A 20160-nucleotide genomic window follows, 5' to 3' on the forward strand; every position below is an offset into this window, starting at 1 on the left:
TTAATTTCATGGCTGCAATCACCATCTGCAGTGATTTTGGAGCCCCCAAAAATAAAGTCTGACACTGTTTCCACTGTTTCTCCATCTATTTCCCATGAAGTGATGGGACCAGATGCCATGATGTCAGTTTTCTGAATGTTGAGCTTTAAGCCAACTTTTTCACTCTCCTCTTTCACTTTCATCAAGAGGTTTTTTAGTTCCTCTTCACTTTCTGCCATAAGGGTGGTGTCATCTGCATATCTGAGGTTATTGATATTTCTCCCGGCAATCTTGATTCCAGCTTGTGCTTCTTCCAGCCCAGCGTTTCTCATGATGTACTCTGCATATGAGTTAAATAAGCAGGATGACAATATACAGCCTTGATGTACTCCTTTTCCTATTTGAAACCAGTCTGTTGTTCTATGTCCAGTTCTAGCTGTTGCTTCCTGACCTTCATATAGGTTTCTTAGTGGTCATTTAATATTTGGACAGAGATTTCCTTCATTATCTTTAATCAATAAATCCTTGAGACTTTGCTGAGGGAACTTCAGTGCTCTATCAGGCAGGTAACAACTCTGCCTTAGTCTTCAATTCCTCCGTGTACAGAATTTCAAGGTTAGCTGGAAGTGAGAGGTTAGGGCCTTCTCAGATTTTTCCTGGGCATGTGCAAACCCCTACATATGCTCATGGTTTTCTAGATTAGCAGGAATGTGTTGGACGCCCTTCTCTAGTGCCCACTGGGTTGCTGTTTTTCATAGCTATTGTGATGGGTATGCTGTTGCTTTTCAGACCACCACACTGTTAGGAGTGGGGAATAGGGTAGGGCAAGTTAACATGCCACAAAGCTTTCTGTTCTTGAGATTCAAGTATTTTATTGAACTAATTCTCTTCAAATTGTTGGAGGCCTAAGACAAATTTCTAGAGTCCTAAAAAAGTTTATTTTGACAATTTTTAAAAGTGTCTCCTTGCTTTTAGGGAGGAGCAGAGTTTTGGAGATCCCTACTCCACTAATCTGGAAATGCCTCTCTTCAGAGTTTAAAATTTTCCATCTCAGTCAAGGTAAAGACTGATAAGCTCCCTTGTAATATTTGCGTGCTGCCAAGTGGATTTTGTTAATATCTGTTCCTTTTATTGAGTTGTACGGGGACCATAGCTTCATGTAGAAGTCTCAGTCCAAACAGTTGCTCCTTTGGTGCCTATGGGTTTCATCTCCTGTCCTGGCAGCCCATTTCAAGCCCCTTATATCACAACCAGCATCTGGGAACCAGCCCCCAGGCAGCCACAGTGTTAGCTCACCTCACCTACTATTTTGGGTCATGTTATTCATTTTTGTGCCCCTGAAATTTTCCATTACTCTTCTGCAACCTCAGCTCTCCTTTCGAAAGATGTGTATCATATTTGCCTGGCATTTCTAAGTTATTTTTTAAAAATAGGGATGTTCTCAGGTTATCTTGATTGGCATATTCCTGGAAAAAAGGAGCAAGCTATTTCAAAACTCACATAAACATACACATATAACCACCAAAATGCAACAGGTACAGAGAGGAAACATTAAACCATGACAAAGACGATGTGAATGTCTTGGAGGCAGATGAGAGTCTGACCTGAGTCCAGGGGTCTTCACTACCATCCAGTCCACCCATGGTCCTCACTGGAGGTATTTGACATGATGGGAGGGAAGGGTTTAGTTAGGCTGCTTCTGACAGCCAGGACTAAGGGAGCTGCATCAGCCCTGAGCCTCTGCCCATCCATAAAGGGACATAATTTTCCATAGACTGATTGTTCATGTCCTCCCCCAAATCCAAATGTTGCTATCCTAAATCCTAATGTGATGGCATTAGGAAGTGAGGGCTTTGGGAGTTGATTAGTTCATGAAGGTGGAGCCCTCATGGATGGAATCAGTACCATTATAAAAGGGACCCCCAAGGAGCTCCCTCACCCTTCCACCACATGAGGACACAAGAGAAGATGGCATCCATGAACCCAGAATTGAGCCTCCACCAGACATCGAATCTGCCAGCACTTTGATCTTGGACTTCCAGCCTCCAGACTCTGAGAAATAAATGTCTACTCTTTATAATCCCCCCAGCCTGTGATGTTCTGCCAAGTGGTCAGTTCTGACCAAGGCACAGGGAATTTCCCCAGGAGAGGCCAGGATAAAGTTGGTACCCCTGGAAGCTGATCTATTTGTATAAGGGAACTTTATAAACTGGGAATGAGGGTAATTGCTGGATTACCAAGGACTTTCCTTTGGTGGAAAGAATGCATCTATCTTACAGGTTTCAAAATCCAGCAGGGAGACATGTGTAGACCAAGGCCAGAGCAGGTGATAAAATTGTTCAGAGGGTGTATGTCTTCTTAGGAAAAAAGTTTGGAGCTAGCCCACTCATCAGGACATAAGTATTGTATTTCGCTCAGCCCCAACATTTGAATATACACATCCACACAACTCCAGTTTTCTCTTTTTCCCCTGCTTTCTAATCATTTACTATTGCTGTAAGCTCTCAATTTAGAAATCCACAGAGGGTTGGGATCAGGTTCCAGGCATCGAGGTAACTGGGGTCCTATTTTTAGAGAAACTTGTGAGTGGATGGAGTCTGAAGTGGTTGTTGCTTTTGTTCAGTAGCTAAGTCAAGTCCAACTCTTTGTAACCCCATGGACTGCAGCATGCCAGGCTTCCCTGTCCTTCACTGTCTCCTGGAATTTTCTCAAACTCATGCCTATTGAGCTGATGGTGCCATCCAACCATCTCATTGGGAGGTAGAGCCAGATTTCCTCCTTATTGTTGTGTTATCAGTGACCACTGTGCTCAGAACACTGATCAAGAGCAGGTGCTTTACCAAGTGCTTTATGGGCACCATGTTGGCCACCCGGGGTTTCCATTATCCTCCACACTTTGCAAAGAGTGAGAGTTAAGGAGGGGTGGGGCAAGTTGCAGACCTGGGATGTGAACCCAGGGTTTACTCACTTTGAAGAGCATAGTGGTAATACCATGTGATAATATCACTATAGTGATAATATCATGGTTTTTCCTGACCATTTCCTGAAATTCTAGTTGCCCAGCCAGCAGCAAGGGTCTGCTCACGTATCTTCCTTGAGTCTGCTTCCCCAGATGCAGGGTGTGGCTGCATGTGTCAGGGATGTTCTCACCAGAAAAATCCTACAAGGGAGAAGTAGTAGCAGAGAAGGGAGGGAGATGGTCCCCTGTGGTCCCAGCAGAGTCTCTGGAATGTAAGGGGATGGGCTCTAGCTTATACATAAAGTGTGCAGTAGAGGCCATGGTCTGTCCTTTTATACCCCTACATTCACTGGTCAGGAGCCTGCCCTGGGGGCTACATGCCTTCCAGGACCTGAAAGCAGTTCTCTGGAGAAGGAGGTGACATAAACCATCGGCACCCACCACTCAGGTAGCGAGGAGATTGTGCCATCGATCCAGGATCTGAGTGGAGCCCGAGAAGCATCTACTACGTTCCACCCTCGCTGGCTCAGAGTCACCTGTTTCTCAGTTCAAACCCAGCCATCCATCCATAGGTCCTCCATGAGCCTGCTCTTCATTCCTGGGAAAATTTATAAGAAGAGGGTTAGTGTGATGAACTGCAGTCCCACAGCTACAGTGAAACTCGCAATGCAACTGACTCATCATTTCCTTATTCTGGATGTCCTCCCCATGAACCCGTGCTCCTTCTGATCTAGCTGACTTGACTAGTGAGGGGATCCACTAGATGTCATGGTTGCTTTTTCTTTTATGACCATAATTAGTATACTTGTCCATTTACAGTTAACAGCATATTAAAAAGCAGAAACATCACTTTTCAGACAAAGGTCCATATAGTTAATGCTGTGGTTTTTTTTCCAGAAGTCATGTACAGATGTGAGAGTTGGACCATAAAGAAGAAGGCTGAGTGCTAAAGCATTAGTGTTTTCGAACTGTGGTGCTGGAGAAGACTCTTGAGAGTCCCTTGGACTGCAAGGAGATCAAGCTGGTCAATCCTAATAGAAATCAGCTGTGAATATTCATTGGAAGGACTGATGCTGAAGCTGAAGCTCCAATACTTTGGCCACCTGATGTGAAGAGCCAACTCACTGGAAAAGACCCTGATGTGGGGAAAGATTGAAGGCAAAAGGAGAAGGCAATGGCAGAGGATGAGATGGTTAGATAGCATCGCTGACTCAGTGGACATAAATTTGAGCAAACTCCGGGAGACAGTGAAGGGCAGGGGAGCTGAGGTGCCCAGGAGATCCTGCATGCAGGAAGAGCAAACCCACACCTAGAACACACAACAATCCATCAAGATGAGTCCCTGGCCTTTCAAGCAGGGAAGTGGCTTCACGGAACCAACTGGCCACCGAGCAGCTGCTTGGCACCTTTGGGGGATATTGTGATGTCATGACAGAAATTTATGGTAAGTCCCTGATACTGAGAGCTAGACACACAGTAATAGTATTAATAGAATCACACCAGCCTTAGTGAGAAGAAGTCCAGATGGTCACTTCAAAATCTACGGTCTTGACTACTTCATCCATGAGTCCAGTGCCCTTAACAGAGATGGCTGAGGCCAGAGGCTGCCTGAGGACTGGCCACGCTGCCCTGCCCACAGGGTTGCTTGGGGCCCTGGTGGACATTGCCATCTGACTGTGCTGTCCTCAGCAGTCCATCTGTGTGCCTCTTCCCAGGATTGTTCATCCCTCATCTTCTTGTTTGTTTCCTCCTAGTCTTCCAAGAGACTTGGGAAGTTGGTCACTACTACCCACAAGTGTGTTTGGATCCTCACCTGGGCCATGTCTCTCTCCACCCAAAGCTCCGTACAGTAGAAAGTTCCTCTCACCGTGTCCTCAAGGGCCACTCCATGTGGAGTGGTGCCACAGCTGGGGTCCCTCTGCAGCTGGTGCTGTGCTGTGAGATGTGGTGTGTCCCCAAATTCAAGTGGGGACTTCCAATATGATGGTATTAGGAGGCGGCGCCTCAGCGAGGTGACTAGGTTTAGAAGAGGTCGAGAGGGTGGGGCCTCGGGAAGGGATTAGTGCCCTGATAAGAGGAAGAGGAGACCAGGGCACTCATCTCCTCTCTCTTTTTTTCTCTCCTTTCTGCCCTCCCTCCAACCGCATCTGCCAATATCCCCCAAAGTTGCCAAGCAGCCGCTCAGAGGACATAAGGCAAGGAGGCAGCCTAGACCGACTCAGACAAGTGATTAAGGGGGCGTCTGACCCAGAAATCCCACCTCAAGGACTTTTTTAAAGATTTTTTGATGTGGACAATTTTTAAAGTCTTTATTCAATCTGTTACCACATTGCTTCTGTTTGATGCTTTGGTTTTTCAGCCTGGAGGCATGTGGGATCTTAGCTCCCCAACCAGTGATTGAATTTGAACTCCCTGAGTTGAAAGGCAAAGTCTTAACCACTGGACCACCAAGAAGTCCCGCTGTGTCAGGGATTTGATTGTAAGGAACAGATGACACCCCTGTGCAAAGAGATGTGTGCAAGAATGCCCACTGCAGCACCATCTCCATGGGAAGTTATCTGCTCCTAGGAGCCCAAGCTAATAACCAAAATTAATTCAGAAAACCTCACCTCTACTGGGCTCCTGGGAGGCAAGAGTGAATCAAGCTAGTGATCATGTGGAGTCCTGCCACTTGGCTCCCTTGTAACTGACTCTCCAGTGAGGAGAGAACCCCGGCCAGCACGTAAACCCTGCCCCCTGTCTACAGTGTGGGGTACAAGCCAGGGTGCTGGGGCCACTTGACAAAGCTGTAGGCCAGTGGCTGTTACAGATGGGGCCTCAGGCCTCTCTGTGGGGGTTATGGCTTTCCTTGGAGCCTCCTCCTTCAGAAGCCCAGGCCACCTGGCCACGTTTTGCAGAGAGGACCCTCCCTGACTGTGGGTGCACAGAGAAGGGGCTGAAGGCTAGGGAACCTGAGCCCTGGGGTTCCTGGCTGCTCCAGCCCACTCCAGCCCTGACCCAAAGGCCTGGCTGCCCATCCCTGCCCCTTGTCCACTGGCGTTTGATGTGGTCCTTCCTCTGACTTAAATCCACCAGATCAGGGCTGAAGGGGAAACACCCTGAATTCGAGAGCCAGTGTTTGTCTATGGTGAGCAGAGAACTGGGAGGGCCAAGTCCCTCCTGCCCCAGGCCTCTGCCTACCCTGCCCCTTGTGCTGCTCCCTTGCCATGCTAGAACGTTCTGCAGCCAGGCCCCGATGGTGCCCTCTGCCTAGCCTCTGCGGTCTCAGGTCAGTGGGGACATCCCTGATCACCTGTCCCTCTGCCCAGTCTGTCTCCAACTGTTTCCTGTTCTTCATGGCACGTACCCAGCTCTGACACAATCCAGACAAGTATATGTTACCTTGCCCCTGCCCACCCCACCACCCACTGAGTGTCCCCAGCAAACTCAGCCAAGCAGTCGATAGATGCCCTGGTGGAGTGTGAGGCCAAGGTGGGGACACCGGGCTCAGCCATGCTAAACCTTTGAAACAGCATCCTCAAAGATTTGGCCCCTGAAGGACACAGGAAGGAGCAGCGCAAACCATCGCTCTCCCCACAGCATGGCAGACTCTGTCCCAGGTTCCTGGCACCCACCAGGCTCCCACAGCTCTCCGTCTGGCTGTTTCAGGCTAAGGGAGCTGCTGCTGATAACTTGGGAACGTGGTGATAAGGGCCGAGCGTGGGTAACTCTTACCGCCCAGCTCTTGTGAGAACCGTGGGTACACTGGGGCTGCTTCAAGTGTCTGCCGCAGGGTTTCCAGGGGTCCCTCTCCCGGGAGTCTGGGCAGACAGGCGGGGTGTGGGGGGTGGGCGGTTTCCATTTTGGGGATGAATTCCCTTCTGGAAAGCTGCAGGCATGTCTTTGGCACGGATGCCCAGCCGGCCTCACCGAGGCTCACGTTCCCCCTTTGCCTGCCTCCTTAGGCTGGGATGGGGAGGGCGCTTGCACCCAGAGCTGCTCCACGTTTGGGGCTCCTTTGAGGAAAACACCAGCCAGACCAGCCGTGAACATGCCCACCCAAGGGAGCTTAGGACTCTGAACAGATGCCTGTGAGCTGGGTGCAGGCAGGTGGGGCAGCCAGGTTTGCAGACAAAAATTTAGGATGCCCAGTTAAATTTGAACTTCAGATAAACCAGAGAAAATGCCTTGTGCAGGCATGTCCTACACATGCAGCAACCCATCTCTGACAATAGGCTATGGTCAGAAAACCCACACACGGACGCACCCCTGATTCACCAGCCACGTTGGGCAGTGCCAGGAGGGCTGCTCAGGAGTGGTCCTGGCAGGTGGGGCCCCAGACAGCACTGTCCACAGACCTCCATGCCCTCGTGGGCCAGCCTGGCAGCCACCAGCTGCACGTGGCTACTGCTCAGTGGCCTGGGGTCCTGCGAGTGTGGGCGGACATGGTCACAGGAGGCTGTGTCCCCCCTGCTGGACAGTGTGGTGGAGGGGGAAACCAGGAGGCCCCTTTGAGTCTCTGGGAGTTTGGAGGAAATTCTCTCCAAGCACCCCAACCATGAGGAGCCCAAGGAAGGCAAGTGTGGGGAGCAGGGTGAGCCAAAGGAGAGGTGGGGGAGGGAAGGCAGGGTCGGCTGTCTCTGGACACGATCTGGACACAGTCTGGGTGGGGATTTATTCAAACTGAAGGACGGAAGTGGTGACGACACCAGCTAATCCTTCCCCATCTTGGGCAGTAGGTCTGGCCAGGTGCTCACTGTGTCTACCAGCCCGGCTGTGTTTCCTGAGCAGTAAGGGATTATTAGCCCTGAGTGAGGTGGGCAGACAAAGCACCAGAGAAGGGGGCTCGGGCCTGCAGTTTTCTCTGTGTTGGGTTAGGAAACCCCAGGTAGTTCGAGCCCAACCCCACCTACTCACAACCAAGACCTCAGACCTGCAACCCTGGCTCTGCCCAGAGAGGCTGCTCCTGAGCACCCTGGAGGGTCTACCCCCCTCACCCCCGCCTTTTTTTTTTTTTTGAGCATCTCTTTGAATTTTATTGAAAATTGACATGGACATTAGAAAGATATCAAGCTAAACAGTGCTGGGTTTGGGTTGTTTCTCCTGGCGAAAAAAGCCCCAGAGGAGCAATGACTGGTCACATTTCTGAGCAAAAAGAACAAAGGAGAAGAAAGGAAGAATGAACACAGATTCTGGAAAACATGTAAAGAGGCTCTCTCAAGAGACACGGGACAGTAGAATGGCAATGGTTGTAGGGCTATATGGGGATGGGCACACTCAAATGGTATTTCAATGCAAGTTAAACCAACGAATTCAGGGCAGATTTATCAACATCAAAACTCTCCCTCCAGGTCCCACATTGAGCAGAAACCTCTCTCAAAACCCCAACTGGCCTTGGAAGGCTGAATGGAGTAATTTTGCTCTCACTAAGCTTAAACTCCCCATCTCTCCTTTCTTCATCTCTTCTTTCCTTTCTCCACCTGAATGTTAGTAGATCCACTCACCCCGCTTGCTGAGGGGGTCTGCAGAAAGTCTGTGAATGCTGAAGAAGATATGAATGTTGCTTGACTTTCTCATCCATATTTAGAAGTGTTTAATAGCAGCTGTAGACAACCAACCCATTGAACCGGAGAATTGGCGTTTGAAAGGAAAAACAGAAAACTTAAATGAAAAACTTGCAAGCAGTACTTTCACACCCACAGCTGAGCTCTCCTGCCTCAGTCACTTACACTTGGGTGAGTCATCCTGCAGTTGTCTCTCTGAGGTTACATTGGGTCCATTCTCCAGCTCGGATGGATCTTTCCCTGCCTTGTTAGATTAGGACAGGACACTTCCGTTTAAAATTCCATGTAAGCTGGAAGAGTGCTTCTTGCCTGGACACATGAGCGCTTGTTAAAGAGTGTGTGTGTGTGTGTGTGTGTGCATGCACACACAATTTGGAGGGAGAAGGTATTGGTCGGTTTCTGGTTTGAGACACTATGGAACCCTAACTCTTCTACAATGGTAGTCTTTTCCTTTAGACTTAGTGCAGCTGCTGAAGATAAGATTATTAAAAGTTTTTCTTCTCTGTCTCTTTTCAGAGTCTGTGAGCCTCCAACCTGGGAGCCCTGGAACTGGAGCAGCTCGGCTGCCGTCTTTCTCTGTTTGACAGCATCCACTTTGTCATCCAGGGATTTCTTCTTATCCTCCAGCTTCTTCTTCTCATTCTGGTGTAGTTTCTTCAGACAGTCAAGCTTCTAATGCAGCTCTGTCTCTGCCTCTTGAAGTTCAGCTTCTTTCTCTTTGACTGTCTGGACAAAAATCTGTCTCATATCCTCTTCTTTTTTTTGGAGCTCCTCTAGCAACTCATTCCTTTTGGCCTCACATGTCTGCTATAAACTGAACGGTTTGCCGCCAGGGTTGGTGTCCCTGAAGCCCATCTCCTCCAGCTTACAGCGGTGCTACAGCTCACAGCGCGGGCCGGGGGTCTGCTCCTGGAGATCCTCCATGTTGACTCAGATCAGCATATCCTGCAGCTTCACAAAGTCACAATGGGCTTCATTTTCAACTTGCACCGGGCCCCAGGGATACCGCCACACTTTCATCATCTTCTTACCTATCTTCATTTCTTTTGTGCTGCCCATGACAGCAAATGGCAGGCGGGTGTTCATGGTTCTGTTGATCTCTGCTGCTGATTTGTCATCTGTAGGGAATTGGTAGATCTCGACTCCGTTGCTGACAAGCTCCCTGGTGATTTTGATTTTGAACTTGGTTAGCTCACTCTTAGAAATGGCATCTGATTTGATGATAATGGGGATGATGTTCCCCTTACTGTCCAGCTTCTTCAGAGTCACTAGGTTCAGAGACTTCAAGGAATGACCCATGGCAGTGATGAAGGACAAGCAGGCATGGATGTGAGAGTCATGGTAGGTGTTCAGTACCCTGCAGATCTTCAGCTCTTCCTTCAGGTAGGCCTCAAACTGGGCATCGGCAAATTCCACGATGGGCTCGTAGCTGTCCTCCTTGTTGATCTGGTCCCTGAAGCCCACCATGTTAACAATTGGCAGCTTTAGCCCCATGTTGCTCTCTTGAAGGTCATAGGTATTGGACTGGAGCTGGATACCCGGCCCTGTGTGGGTGGCTGGCTCCCCCTCGACCTTGGTGTTGAACAGGGTGTCCATGAGGGTGGACTTGCCCAAACCTGTCTCTCCCATGCACAGGATGTTGAAGCAGAAGCCCTGGCTGACTGACTTATTCACCAGCTGGTCGGGCAAGCTGTCAAACCCCACATGTCTAGCCAGGGGACCGTTTGGCAACCTTGACCCACCTGGCGAGCTATATCAGTCACTGCCATCGCTCCTGCATCTGCCAGGGCTGCCACAGGTGCCGCCACAATGAAAGCTAGAGCACAGGAAACAGCCAGGGTCTCCCTTCTTGAAGGGCCCATAATGTTTATTTCTACAGAAATCTTGTCTGAGCCCCTGGCAGCCTAGATCTGTGTGGCTGGTTGCCTAGAGTCTGATACTGCTGGGAGACAGTGAGATGTGACGTGGGACTGAGACGGGTTGGGGGGACTACCTCCCTCTCCTGAGAGTGCCTTCAAGATGCTCCAGGGCCTCTGCCACCCAAGCGAGAGATGAATTCTGACAGGAGAGGATGCCTTTTGGGTACCTTTTAAGAGAAGGTCCCATAGATTCTCTTAAAAAGAAAAAGAAAGGTAAGTCAGGACTGGGGAAATGGGTCATTTTAGAAAGGCAAGCTGGTGAGTGTTTTGTCCCCATGACATTCTGAGACTGTGGGAAAGCTGCTGAGAAGTGTGTCCATTGGCTCCGGGTGCCTGCAGCCACTTCCAAACAGCTCCTGGAAAGACAGCAGCTCACATAGGGGATGCTTTTTGTCACCAGTCATGACACCTGTGTGTGTGTGTGTGCTCAGTCATGTTCGATTCCGTGCTACCCCTTGGACTGTAGCCCTCCAGGCTCCTCTGTCCACAGGATTTCCCAGGCAAGAATCCTGGAGTGGGTTGCCATTTCCTCCTCCAGGGGATCTTCCCTACCCAGGGATCGAACCTGCATCTCTTGTGTCTCCTGCATTAGCACCTGTGTTTATGTAACGCCAACAGATGGAGGCGTGTTGTAACTACACAACTACACAATTGTTACACAACTCAGACCTCTGATGTCATCCTGTGAATCTTCCTCCGACTTGTAACAAAACACCAAAATGTGGGGGCAGGGGCTTAAAACAATAGAAATCTGCTCTCTCACAGTCTGGAGGCTGGAATTCTGAATCCAGCTGTGGTCAGGGCTGGGTACTTCTGGGGGCTCTGAGGGACTACCTGCCTCAGGCCTTTCCTAGCATCTGGTGGGGCCACAGTCCTCAGCTTGTAGACATGTCACCCCTGCTTCGGTCATCATGCATCTCTCCCTGTGTGTCTCTGGTTTTCCTTCTTCCTAGGACATCAATCATTGGAATTCGGGTCCATTCTAACCCAGGATGATCTGATTGCATCTGCAGAGAGCCTATTTCCAAACAGTCATATTCTGAGGTTCTGGGTGGCCTTGAATCTTGGGCCAACACTGACACAACACACTGTTTGCACATCCTTCAGAACTGAGCCTGGGTTGTCCGGCCAGTCTCAGCCACCTATCCAGTCTCTTGGGATCATCTCCTGGCGGCCCTGGCTGTCTTCCTGATGTGTGGATGAGGCTGGATGGGGGTGATGCGGAGTGGGGGCTCCCTCCTCAAATGGGCCTCAGCCTCCTACCATGACAGGGACCACGCCATGAGGCCCTAGAAGATTCGCAGGGGTGGCGTGGGGGACCGCGTCTGCATCAAAATGCTTCCATCTAGAAATCTGAGCTGTGGGGAGGGACGAGCATCGTCAGAGAAGGGGCTTGTGAGGAAGCAAACTCGCCGTGGACAAAAATCCTTTCACCTGGAGTCAAAACTCCAGGAGAGGATAAATCGTGTTCCCCCCTTGTCTGGCTTCAGCACCGATGCCACTTATAGTATGAAAAATGCTGGTGAGAGGGCTGGAAGCAGCACATGGTAAAAAGGTTAGTCCCAAACTTCGGGCTCCAGCCTGTCACCCTGCCCCCACCCGGAACACAAAGCCTTTTCTTTCTCCAGCTGGAAATGCACGCGGCCCATGAATGCAAAGAGCTCTTTCAACATTAGATTTTAAATTATTTGAATTAAATCTGGGATCCTTCCGGGCCCTGTGCGCTCCGGGTTATTTATCACTGGCTAAATGCAGAGGTCTGCCGGGCCTCTCCAGGGACGGCCCCCACTTAGACGCTGCCTCTGAAATGTTATAAACTATTTAAAACCGAAAGCTTGGCTGTGTCCGGCTGGGGAGGGGGGCCCGCACAGAGCCTGCTCTTCCGAGCTCTTTGGGAAAACGAGCGACTCACCATTCTGCACACTTGTTCATTTGCTCCGCTTTTCCTCTGGGTAATCACTTTAATACACTTGAAAATAAACCTTGTCCCCACTGAGTCAGGGTGATTTTTTTCCCCCTATTTAGCAAACATTGATTTTTTTTCCCTCCCCCCTGGTGTCCTGCCTGCATGAAGCTGACAAGCCTCCTTTGTTCCCGCGCCCCGGCCCCGCCCCCCCACCCCCATCGCCCCAGATCTCTCTATTTGCGGTTCCAGCAGGGCACCGGCAGGGGGCGAGAGACCCCTTGTCTGAGGGCCACGTGGGTGAGGGGGTGCCAGGCAGCTCAGAGACTCCAGGGTTAGGAAGCAGGGTGTAGGGTGGGGTGTGGAGGGAAAGATGTCACCCTAGGTCCCCCGGGATGTCCTAGATCAGGAAGGAGCATTCTGAAGCAATAAGAAGCGGCCGTGTTAGTGTTTTACACAAGCTCTGCTGCCAGGGAGGGGGCCAGAAGAGGCTGTGCCCAGCCGGGGTGCGCCTGCTAGTTGACTGCGTCCCCGCTCTCCCAAAACAGCCATGCACTGCTTTCCATTAAACTCCATTAGTGCCCTGAGTGGCCAGCAGAAGGCAGCATCTCTGCTGAGCTGAGTGGGTCTGCACTGCCAGCCGGTGACCTTCCTTCCCTCCAGTCCTGGTGCTCCGGTCGGTGCCCAGGAGGGCAGCCTCCAAGATGGCCCTCAATGACCCTTTCTCCAGGCACCCCTCCTTGCTCTGCCCTGGGCTGACTCACTCTGACCAACAGGAAGAGCAGGGGTCGTGATGAGACATCACCCAGAGATCAGCTTAAAGAGGATGATTCCGTCCTGGGTGCCCACCCCCAACTGCTTCACTAAGAGAAGCCAGCTGCTGTGTCATGAGGCTTCTTGGGAGGGGGCCCAGGTGATGGTCTGAGGCCTGCTGACGACTACATGGTGAACTGGGAGCTGGAGCCCTTCTCACCTCCCCATCCACCCTTCAGATGTGACCACAGCCTGGCCGGCAGCTGAATGGCCATGTGATGAGGGCCCAAACCGTGGCTCTGGGTGAGCCACGCCCAGATTCCAGCCCCTGGAGCTTCGAGGCAAGACATGTGTGTTGTGAAAGGCCTTCGGGTGTGGCCCTTTGTCCCTTCAGCTCCAGGAGACTGCATGGCAGGAGCCGCCGATCTAAGCATGCCCCTGCCTCTGATTTTCCACGTGGCAGCTTTCCAGCACCTGGACAGGACTGCAACCCTTCAGGACTCTCTCCATCGTCCTTCAGAAATGATGCCTCAGAACTTGTCCTTTCCTTCCAGGCTGTTCACTTTACTGGCATAGAGTTGCCAGTAGTAACAGCAGTTTCTTACGATCCTTTGTATTTCTGTGGTGTCAGCTGTAACTTTTTTTTCATTTCTGATTTTATTGGTTTGAGTCTTTTCCTAAATGCCCATCGAGAGCTGAATGAATGGTTAAAGAAGATGTGGTACATACACAATGGAGTATTACTCAGCCATTGAAAAGAATGAAATAATATGATTCACAGCAGCATGGAAGGACCTAGACATTGTCACACTAAGGGAAGTCAATCGGTCAGAGAAAGACAAACACCATGTGACATCCCTTATATGTGGACTCTAAAAATATGGTATGAATGAATTTATTTACAAAACAGAAACAGACTCACAGACACAGCAAATAAACTTATGGTTACCATTTAGGATAAAGTGAAAGTGAAAGTGAAGTCGCTCAGTCGTGTCTGACTCTTTGCGACCCCGTGGACTGTAGCCCACCAGGCTCCTCTGTCCATGGGATTCTCCAGGCAAGAATACTGGAGTGGGTTGCCATTTCCTTCTCCAGGGGATCTTCCTGACCCAGGGATTGAACCCAGGTCTCCTGCATTGCAGGCAGACACTTTAACCTCTGAGCCAGCAGGGAAGCCTATTTGGGATAGGTGGGGGGATAAACCAGGTGTTTGGGATTAGCATAGACACACTACTATATATAAAATAGATAATCAACAAGGACCTGTTTTAGAGCACAGAGAACCCTATTCAATATTCTGTAATAACCTATAATGGAAAAGAATGTATGTATATGGCTAACCGAATCACGTTGTTGTGCACCTGAAACTAACAGAACATGGTAAATCAACTCTATTCCAATATAAAATAAAAATTAAATCTAAAAAATGAGGCTTCCGACCCTGGCAGCTTCCCCCTCACATTGTAAACATGTGCAGTCGTCCCTGTGTGGTTCCAAGTTAGCATCCAATCCTCGACCACACCACGGGGATGGAGAGGGGTGTGTGGGGAATGACTGAGACTGCATTTATGATAGTTTTTTTAAAATCTGAAAAATGTCAATAACTGAAAAATTCTTAAATGGGAAAGCCTCGTTAGAGATCGTTTGGAGGAATTCGGTCAGTCGGATGACAGGTCACTAAGCACCGCTGAGAATGTCAAGGCCATGCTCCTCAGGCTTGGGGACAAGGGCACAACACTCCTCAGGGGAGGGCAGAATGGTGTGTGTGGCTGCATCTGTTTTGCAGAAAAAGCCTATTTCTGGGTGTTTCCAGATGCACTTGTGCCTGGAAAACAGCTGGAAGATTTGGACTCAGCAGTGACTGTAGCCACATTTGGAGAAGCACCTGGATTGGTGGGGGTGGGTCCTTCCCAGGGAGCTCAGCAATAAAGAATCAGCCTGCCACTTCAGGAGACACAGGAGACGTGGGTTCGATTCCTGGATGGGGAAGGAATTGGCAACACACTCCAGTATATTTCCACTCCAAGAAATTCCATGGACAGAAGAGCCTGGTGGGTTACAGTCCGTGGGGTTGCAAAGATTCGGCTATGACTGAGCACACACATCGTCACTTCACATCATGGGGGGAATGTGAGGAGGGGTCTTCCTCTGTCACTTTACAATGTCCGTCGCCTCAATGCTTCCATCAGTGGCCTGTTGCCTTGGGAGCAAAGCCAAAAGAATAAAAGCAGAAGGAACAGAGGACACGACAAGGCCATCACTCTCCTACCCCAGCCGAAGGAGCCTCTTGGGCTTGCCAAGCCATGACCAGAGGCTGGTTCCAAGGCTGTCTCTGGTCTGCCCACCTCTGCTGCTTCTAATGGTTGCAGGGCCATGGCCCCCTCCAAGAATATGCATCATCTGGAAGGGGACATGTTGGGGCCCTGAGGTTTCCAAGTCCAGGAGGAGAGGGGACAGCTCTGCCCAAAAACCTGTCTGTGGTTCCTCTGGAGGTGGGTGAGGCTCCTGGCTGCCCCAGCCCCCTCCACTGCTGTCCTCCCCTCTGGCTGCCTCCTCTTCCCCTTCCCCTCTCCCCTCTGGCCGCCTGAGCAGAGACTCCTGCATCTCAGCACATTCAGGCCTCTCTCTCACCCTCCTCTGTCCAGGATGGAGGCAACTCCCACCTGCCCTGCAGTGAGATGAACCTGCCAGAAGGCTGTGAGGGCTGAGTCGCCGATGGCTTCGGCCCCAGCGACCTTGCCCGCAGAGAAATGCTCCTGCTCCCTTCTGTGGCGGGATGGACAGGAAGGCCCCTACCATTGGCTGAATGTGTCCCCCCAGTTCCTGTGTGGAAGCTCTGACTCCTAGTGCAATGGTATTTGGAGGCGGAGCCTTTGGGAGGCAATTAGGGCGAGGTAAGGTCAAGAGGGCAGGGACCCAGGATGGATTAGCGCCCTTAGAAGAACAGGAAGAGACCCCAGAGTCAGCCTTCTCGGCCCTGTGGAGACACAGCAGGAGCCCGGGAAGCTGGACCTGACTGGATCTTGGACGTCCAACCTCTAGGCTGTGAGGGGTAGGTGTCTGCTGTGGGAGCTGTCCAGCCTAGGGTATTCAGTCATGGCCACCGAGCTGTGAGGGCAGCATCACCCCCCCCCCGCAACCTTGCCCAGGTGGCAATGCTGGGCCTCTGGACCACCCTGGTCTATGCCAGGAAGGCCAGCAAACCCGTGTCCACACTCCTGAGATGTGGGCTTGGGCCACTCAGTGTTTCGGATGGCCAACACGCAACTGACACCCCTATCAGGAAATGTTGCCTTCCGGATCTGCTGAGATCTGTGGGTTCCTTGAAGAGCCCTGGATCTGTTGCAGGGAGGTGTGGGGGCTGTCCTGCTGGATCCAGAATGTGGGTCCCCAAAACCTCAGTCTTGGAGTTCCAGCCACACCTGTCCCAGGTGAGGGCCCACCTCTCTGTGTCTCCTGCCAGGTGGGGACTGGTCCCCTCCTGCTGGCCACAGAGGTACATGTCCTCTGAGGCTGCGATTGGTTTCAGGGCATCAGCAGTCTAGACACCTACAAGGCTCGATGGGCCAGCCAGTCTCTGTGCGACCCCAGGTTTACTGCCCGCCAGCCACAGGTCTCCACCATGCTCAGGAGTAAATGTGGAGATAATGCAGCCAGGTGGTAAACTCCACCCAACACTCCCACCTATGTGAAGAGGCCAGTTGTTACTTTGGAAAGACATGATCAGGGACCCGTCACAGCAGCAAACAGGAGGTGACAATAGGGTTGAGTAGGGAGAAGATTAGAAAAGGGAGTGGGAGAAGTGTAGACATCGGGGGCCAGGGCTGGAGTGCAGGGGTGGGGGACTAGGGTGCAGGAGGCCAGCAGCCAGAGCAGTTCTCCCCTGCCACCTCCTGCACCTGCAACTAGAGGTGGCTGAAGTTCCAGGCTCTTGCCTGTCTTCTAGGTGGGGACCCCAGACTACCTGGCCCCTTGGAGCCCCTGGAGAAATGCTGGTGGTGCTGGGCTAGGAGCACCAGCAGGAGACTGTGGTCACATAGGGCGCCTCTGTGGGGGATCTGACCAGGCTGACCTTCACTGAAGAGTCTGGAGGCCGGTTCTGATCCTCAGGGAGACTGCTGCTGGCTCTGCCCTGGGTGGGGGGAGGTGCTCTGGAGACCCCACCTAGAAGGGGAGGGGAGCTGCCCCAGGTGAAGTCTGAGGTCCCTCCACATTCTCCCATCATCACTGCCCTCCTCCACCTAGATGAGTGATGAATGAGGAAAGCCCTTGCCTTTGGAGCTGTGGACACACCCACAGGGTCCCACTTATGACTGGTGACGAGTGACCAATCTCAGATACTCTCCCATAGTATACACCCCCAGTTCAACGCATGATCAAGAGCCCCTCCCTGAAATGCGAGAGAAACCCCACCACCCAAGAGCCCTTCATGGGCTCTGGATGTGGGGGCTCTGCTTGGCCCCTCCCCAGGGCTCTGATGAAAGCTGCTGGGTTGGCCTGAGCAGTTATGGCCAGGGAAAGTGAGGTAGGCAGGGTGAGAGGGACGGAAGCCTACGGGTCCCAGCGGGGAAGCACAGACCCCACAGAAGCAGCTCTGCGAGAACTCCAGCACACCGGCAGGATGTGGAGGATACGGACCACACAGGACAGTCAGACAAGGCATCATGTGAGAAAGTGGGCAGTCGGACATAGATATAGCTCATCCTCCTTGGATTTTGAAATAGAAAAATCCCAAGGAGCATTCCAAGATATGAGCAAAGTGGGGTCACTTGTACTTAATATCTGCTTTGCAATGCTTTTTTTGTGTTTCCCAAATTTTCTGTCCATCCATCCATCCACCCACCCACCTATCCATCATCTACCTAACCATCCATCCCATTTCAAGATTTAAAAAAAATATTAAGTGATCAGGACCAGGGATCCATATAAGTGAAGGGCAAAAAGCAGAAAGAGTTAGTCACTCAGTCGTGTCTGACTCTTTGCAACCCCATGGACTGTAGCCTACCAGGCTTCTCTGTCCATGGGCTTTCCCAGGCAAGAACACTGGAGAGAGTGGGTTGCCATTTCCCTCTCCAAGGGATCTTCCTGACCCAGGGACAAAAAGCAGTGGTGGGGGTGATTGGTGCTCTGGCCTCAGACTTCCTCTTCCCTAAACAGATCTGTCTCACTTGACCACTTAGTGGAGTCTCCACTAAGCCATGCTGAAGTGGACAGCCCCACCAAGGGTTGCTTTACTAAGGTCCTCAGAGCATATCAGCTCGGTGCCAGTTCCTTCTTACTGCTCCACCAATACTGGCTTTCTTTAGTGTCATGTGACTGACATCCAGTCCAGGTTAGTGAGCCAGTCTCATGGGAGTCTGAGAGAGGAGTGATCTAGGGTGTTGTTCCTTTCCCAGCTGGCTTGAAGAGAACAACGGAGCAGACAGGACTCCTAGGACTCAAGGTTCACCAAGAAAGGAGGTGGACAGCAAGACTGGATGCACAGCTCAGCTACTAAGAAAGGGAAGGTGGGTGGAAGGGCAGGAGGGAGGGGAGGAGGGAAGATAATTAAGCAGGAGACTGGGTGGATGAATGGATGGAGTTGGTGAATGAGTGGGTGGATGGGTGAAAGGGTTGGTGGGTAGATGGATGGTGGATGGGGTAGGTGAATGGATAGATGGATGGAAGAGTGGATGGTGAATTCGATGAATGGGTGGGTGAGTGGGTAGATGGATGGATAAATGGATGAATGGGTAGGTGAGTGGGTGAATGGATGGATGGGTGGGTGGGTGGATAGATGGATGGATGGATGGTAGATGGAAAAACAGATTGGTGGATAGGTGATACAATTTCCTTCTAAGAGATTCAAAGGGACTAGTCTCCCAGGAAGAGCACCTGGGTCTCTGGGCTCCTCTGGGAATGCCTGGGACAGAGCGGTGGAAGACAAGTCATCCTTGGGCAGGGGGCTGCACTCCCACAAGCTCCCTCCAACACATCCACCATTCTCTTTCTCGCATAAGCAGTGACTGTCTTGCCATCTACAGAGTCCTCCTGTTCCTTCAGGCTGGCAGCTGACCCTGGTCCAGACCTTCAGCAAGCAGGGTCTGGCCACCAGATGTCAGCCAGCTCTAATGAGCTCAGTCTGCTGGTCACTAATTGGCTAAGGCTCTGGGCACTGGTGACAGAAGGAATGAGGGATGACAGGACAGCCAGGGGCCCTGGCCCAGGGCTCAGCTGGCCTAGGCTCAGTAGCCAGGGCAGTGAGCAGCAGGGTGCCCAGCAGATCCAGGGTTAGCCATTCCCAAGGCCTAATGCCTGGCAACTGCCCAAAGCTGCCCAGTTGCCGTCCAACTCCCATTGAGGGCATGGGCCATGTGGGGGCTGGTGGGCTGCTACTGGGTGTGACCACTGGGGCAGAAAATAGAGCAAGCTTTCCTTCATAGGACGGAAGTGTGCCCTACAGAGTCACCATGGTGTGAGTCTTGCCCTGCAGAGGGAGATGGAGTCATGGCTGGTTCTCCTGTAAACTCAGTCAAGTGATTTATGAGGCATGGCTGGTATGGGTTGGGGACAGGGTGGCCCTGGACAGAGGCCTCTGACTGGAGCTGGAAGAGGGGCACCATTTGGGATTAATATCAAACCCAACCCCACAGTGACTGCTCAGAGCATTGCAGCCACTGAAGGGGCTGAGATAGCTGCGGCCATCCATGAGGACACATGCACCAAGATACCCATGGCCCCTCCCTGACATCCAGACCAGGGGGCTGGAGGGATGGGCAGCAGACACAGAGGAGGAAGGAGGGCTTGATGGAGGCTTCTGGGCACCTGAGCAGCATGAGTTGGAATTTCTGTCCGGAGGGGAGCTTGAAACCAGCAGAGCATCACGTAGCTCATAAACCCACTGGTTTTCCCAGTGACCACATGGTGTCACCCCCCAGAGAGTAGCTTCTTGGCAGTGGGGTCTTCCTGCCTCTCTCCAGGTGATGGACAATCTGTCAGCAGGTCAGACACTTTCAACGGTGGAGACAGAAGCCTTCCCAGAGCCTGGGACCACTGAAACAGCACACCCAGGAGTTCGACAGGGGAGCTGAGTTCCTGCTGTGGTCCTTTCAGTCACATGCACAG

The 20160-nt window shown here is 51.6% G+C and overlaps 1 pseudogene; it reads right to left on the reverse strand.

Moving 5' to 3' along the window:
* Positions 1-6587: 6587 nt before the first annotated feature.
* On the reverse strand, positions 6588-10274 carry LOC120879829 (annotated as a pseudogene).
* Positions 10275-20160: the final 9886 nt, after the last annotated feature.

Source organism: Oryx dammah, unplaced genomic scaffold, assembly GCF_014754425.2.
Source record: "Oryx dammah isolate SB20612 unplaced genomic scaffold, SCBI_Odam_1.1 HiC_scaffold_21, whole genome shotgun sequence".
Taxonomy (NCBI): Eukaryota; Metazoa; Chordata; class Mammalia; order Artiodactyla; family Bovidae; genus Oryx; species Oryx dammah.